Below are 5,586 nucleotides of genomic sequence, written 5' to 3'. Positions count from 1 at the left end.
TTTTCTAAAAAAGGAAAACTGAAGAGAAAAAAAGTGCATTATATTTACCCATGCTTTTGTTTCTGTATTCTTTCTTATTCCATACTTCTTTTGTCATTTCCTTTTAGAGAACTTTTTATATCCACTATTTAAGGGTATGTCCGCTGATAACATTCTTTTAGTTTCCCTTTATTTGAGAATGTCTAGATTTCTCCCTAATTCTTGAATGACTTTCACCAGATATTGGATTCAAAGTTGACTGCTTTTCTTCAGCATTTGAAAGCTAGTATGCTCTTTTCTTCTAGCCACCATGGGTTCTGAGGAGAAATTTGCTGTCATTCAAATTGATTTCCCCTGTAGACAAAGTATTTCTCCCTTGCTGCTTTAAAGATTTTTTTTATCTTCAGTTTTCCTAAATTTGTCTCGGGTACGGCTTGTGGATTTCATTGGGCTTATTCTATTTAGGGTTCACCCAGCTTCCTGAATCTGTAGATTTGTCTCTTGCAAAATTTGGGGATTTTCAGCTACTACTTGAGTATTTATTCAGCTCCAATCTCTTGCCACTCCCCTTTCTGGACTCTGATAATCTGAATGTCAAGAACTTTTGTTATAATCTCACCAGTCCCCTCCATTCTTTCCCCTGCATTCTGATGTTGAGCCCATCCACTGAGCTTTTTTATTTCCTTATTTTGTTTTTTAATTCTAAAATTTCAATTGTATCTTCTTTACATGTTCTATTTTCTTTGCTGAGATTGTATTTTTCATTTGTTTTGTGTTCATAGTTCCTCTTTATAATGGCTACTTTAAAATCTTTTTCCATAATCCTAACATTTCTATAATCCCAGAATTAGCATCCCTTGATGGTTTTTATCATTTAGTTTGAGATCTCCCTTGTTCTTGGTATGATGAGTAATTTTTTATTGAAACCAGCATATATTGGGTATTCTCTTATGAGACTTTCATCTGATTTAAACCTTCTGCTGTAACTGGTTTTCTCTGACATTTCTCCTACATGAGAAAGAGATGACCTTGTTATTGCCAGGTTTGGGTAGAATTCTTGATTCATTTTTCACCCTCCATTAAAATTCAAATGTGGAGCTTCTCACTATAGCTGGGCAAGGATGGGAGTTTTAGCTACCTATTATTCCACTGACACCTTCCCAGGAGGAGTAAGACAGCTTAGTTATTGCTTCCTATATGCCTTCCACTGATACCACAATGGGTGGCCTCATTACTGCTGGGTGGTGGCCAAAGTTCTGACTCACTACTAGGCATGTAATTCTTATGGCCGATGCAAAAGAAAAAATTACCGCCTAATGTTTCTTTTATGAGTGTTATGGTTTTCAAATCTACATTCAGGGAATATTTGAAATCAAGATTTGCGTAATAAGTTCAAGAAGTATGTTAGTAGAAACAAGAGGTAGCCGTATCAATTCATTTGCATGCTATAGATTGTCCAGTCAATTTACACAATATCCATTTGCTAATGAACGACTGACCACGTCTCTATCCTACACACGTCCAGCCTACCTGTCATATTTTACTGTTTTGTCCTGTTCTACACCACTTTGTGTGTCATATATTTGTTGTTTTGTACTGTGAAGCGTATAGTGTTGTTTGTGTTATTTTCTTGGTGGCTGCGCTGTTGTTTCTTAGTGTGTTGTCTGTGGGTGGAAGGCGAGATTGAGTCAATTTTTGTGCAAGGATAGTACGATAGCGGTTTGTGTGAACACATGTACAGCAGTAGCGAGAGAAGTATTAGCAATATTTGAAAAAGAGAGGTATAAGGTGTACAAGGTAACTCTCAGACTAGATGAGGAGTTTCTAATTCTCTAAAGAGAGTATAATGATATAAATAAAAGATGAGCTCATAAGTTGGGGGGCGTTTGTGAAGGAGGACTATAATGAGTCAAGATGTTGACGAGTCTAGAAGAATTGCTAAGTGACTAAAAGTGTTATTAATGGACATGCTGTGAGAGTATGGTTAATAGGATTTCCTGAATATGTAGATTGCTTTGGGTAGTATGGACATTTTAACAATATGTTAATTCTTCCAATCCATGAGCATGGAATATCTTTCCATTTCTTTGTGTCATCTCAATTTTCTTTCACATGTTTTAATAGTTTTCAGAGTACAGGTCTTTCACCTCCTTGGTTAAGTTTATTCCTAGATATTTTATTCTTTTTGGTGCAATTGTAAATGGAATTGTTTTCTTAATTTCTTTTTCTGCTACTTTATTATCATGTACAAAAAATTATATAATATAACTGCTAGATATAAGAGAGTGCTAGTGTTGGCCTGAGAAACTTCTATTGAATTTTTTTATTATTATAGTAGGAGTCTTTAGGATTTTCTATGCATAATATGTCATCTGCAAATAGTGGAGGGATTAAACTTCTTCTTTACCAATATGGATGCCTCTTACTTCTTTCTTGTCTGATTGCTGTGGCTAGGACTTCCAGTACTATGTTGAATAAAAGTGGTGAGAGTGGACATCTTGTCTTGTTCCTGATCTTAGAGGAAAAGCTCTCAGTTTTTCACCATTGAGTATGATGTTAGCTGTGGGTTTTTCATATATGGCTTTTTATATGTTGAATTAGTTCTCTCTATACCTACTTTGTTGAGGAGATTTTTTATCATAAATGGATGTTGAATTTTGTCAAATGCTTTTCGCTTCTTTTGAGATTGTCATATGATTTTTATCCTTCATACGCATTATATTCCATTTTTATTTAAACTTCACTGCCAACTTTTAAAGGTAGATATTATGACCCATATTTCACAGAAGTAGGAAACAGAAAGCTCAAAGAAATCCAAATTCTAATAACTATAACTAAAAAACATAGAAGCCATCAACTGGAAATGTCAGAGGCTTAGCTAATATTTGCCCTAACTCAATTATTTTCCACCAGGTACCAATTGCCAGTGAGACTGTTTTAAAAGCCTGATTATGTTATTTATTAGTAAACCTGAGTGAATGAGTTTAGAAAGCACTAGAAAAAACATATTGGGGAAATTTTTTACAGACCCTAAAATATGGATGTCTAAACTTAGTCTTAGAAGAAGAAGGGCAACTAGGAAGGAATAGAGTAAGGGATTAGTTCTGTGCAGTAAGTAAACCAACTTAAGCTACTTTCGACAGGAACTAAAGTGCTCCCTAATGGCATATTACAGTCTTACAATAAATGGAAGAAGAACTGGGAACAATATACTCAACATCTGAGTTTAAAATTTGTGATTGTCCGTTATCTCAGATGTCTCAATCACAGTTCAGCTTTAGCAGTTGGAATATATGTGAATGGAAGAAATGTAAGAAGGATAATTTACAGGAGAAATATGTGAAAAATTAGTGTTGGAACAAATGTCTTTGTTCCACAAAACAGGGGCAGTGCATGCAGGGAGTGAAGAGAATTCCAAGAAGGCTTCACACTGAACTGTGTAGAGTAGGAGACTTGATGGGGGGCTTGAACCCATGAACCATGAAGATACATGGATCCTGAGCCGAGACAGGAGTCAGATGCTAACCTACTGAGCCACAACAGGCACCCAATGGTTTAATTCAAGTTCCTGTCAATATATCATACTTAAGTAGAAAAGCAATGTATTGCTTATGCGATACTATTGATTTAAAAATCTAAAACACATAACGAGTTTTTTTTAGGACTGGTTATGTTTATTCCAAGCATTCCTAATGAGATTTATTTCAACTTGATTTATATTTATCAAGTGCCATATCACTCAGAATTCCAGAAGCAAACAGAAAGAGATACCTGCTGAAATTTTTGAGCTAGAATTAAAATGCATGACTATTCCACTGAGGTTGGGCAAGGTGATGACAACAACACAAAGAATGTTGAGTCCGTAAGGATAGCATTGTGCAGAAACCCAGTAGGTGGCTGCCAGCCTTGGAAGACGGGTGCCCTTGTTTGCAGGACCTGTAGTTATTACCAGTCACCCACCACAGTGGCTTCATCTCTTGCCTGGATCCTTCAGTTTCTACTGGTCTTCTCATAGTGGCCCAACCAACTTGGAAATCAGAGGCAACAGAGCCAGAATATACTGTTCATGGAATCAATTCCTCCCACCCCCTGAGTGTTGGGGGTACAACAGGGGTTAAAGGAGTGCCCCCAAAGACTAGGTGACCTTGGAGAGAGAAGATAGAGAAATAACCAAAGCACAGGTGCCTACTGTGCTCAGGGACTCGTGGCTGGCATTGTAGACTCAAGGCATGAAAAGGCATGGTTTTCTGCCCTAGAGGAATTCAAATCAAGTGAGGAATCAAATGGCAAACTGACATTTATCAATAAGAATGAACAGGTGCATGCAGTTGTAGGACTTGTCCTGCTTCACTCTATCAGTGACTACCACTTGACCTGATGGAAGTGAATAGCGCCTGAAGATCTAGTACTTGGCAGAAACTGGAAAATGCCTGTATGAACTTATTATGATGGCCTCTTATATTTGGATAGTAAGAAAATTCCATATAACAAATTTGGGTCATGAGATTTGCCCGAGGATAGGTAAAACATGAATCTTATTTCCTCATGTGACCTTTTTCTTTCCTCAGGTCACTTAGGGTAATCAACTTTGTAGGTCTTTGAGTGTGCTGATACTTCATCTTGTCCTTGGCCATTTCCTATACTGCAGGCTACACTTGACACTATCACTACTGCCACACCATTTTACATTGGTCTAATTTCCTTCAAAGTGGTTAAGCACTAAATGTTATTTGTTGAAAAATTTTCCTCTAGTGACTTGCAATCACCCACAACTTATAACTGACTGAAGATAATCATGCCTTCTATCTTACCCCTCACTTGTTCTCTGAGCTGTCTAAGAGTGAAGGAAGAATATAGGTCTTATTTTTGTTGTTGAGTTGTTGAGATGTTGTTGACCAGCGTATATCTTCATAGGTCATACACAGTACAAACAATAGGGCACAAAAAAAATAAGAATGAATGAAGTTAAGCAATATAAGATTATTATATATGTAAGTGTTTTGAGTACTTTAGGCTGATAAAGTGATCAAAATGGAATGTTTCTTCTTGGAGGGTCAGTAAACTATTAGAAAAGACAAAATGATTGGTTGGTGTATTTGTTAAGGTGGGGAAATGGATCAGATTTTATTGAGGTTCAAATGAAGGTTGAGTGAATTCGTAAGGATATAAACAATAATAATAGAAAAATAGAGTAGGTCCTATTTAATTATATTAGAGAATCTTAAGTAGTAAAGTATTACTCATTATGTTTCACTGAGCAATATACATATAAGAAAAACTAACATTTCACAATCAGAAGACACATTTTTAGATCCCTACTTAAACATAGGTCAGAAGATATAGAGAGGCAAATGGATATCTCCTTTCTGATTTTTTTTTTCATAATTTATAGTTTCAGTTTTTTTCAATTTTCAGTCTCAATTCTGTTGAAAGGTCTCAAAATGGTACATTTCTTTTTTCTTAATCAACAGATCCCTCAATGGTATATAACAAATATAATGTGTCTTAGAAAAATTACGTAATTTCACTTTTAAGTTTTATTTATGTTGTAGGTCATATTTTATGATTGATGTATTGAGGCTTATCAGCTCGTATCTGTATCATTGT

Source organism: Acinonyx jubatus, chromosome D1 (genome assembly GCF_027475565.1).
Source record: "Acinonyx jubatus isolate Ajub_Pintada_27869175 chromosome D1, VMU_Ajub_asm_v1.0, whole genome shotgun sequence".
In the NCBI taxonomy this organism is placed as follows: domain Eukaryota; kingdom Metazoa; phylum Chordata; class Mammalia; order Carnivora; family Felidae; genus Acinonyx; species Acinonyx jubatus.
Note: the sequence above shows the minus strand (reverse complement) of the source record.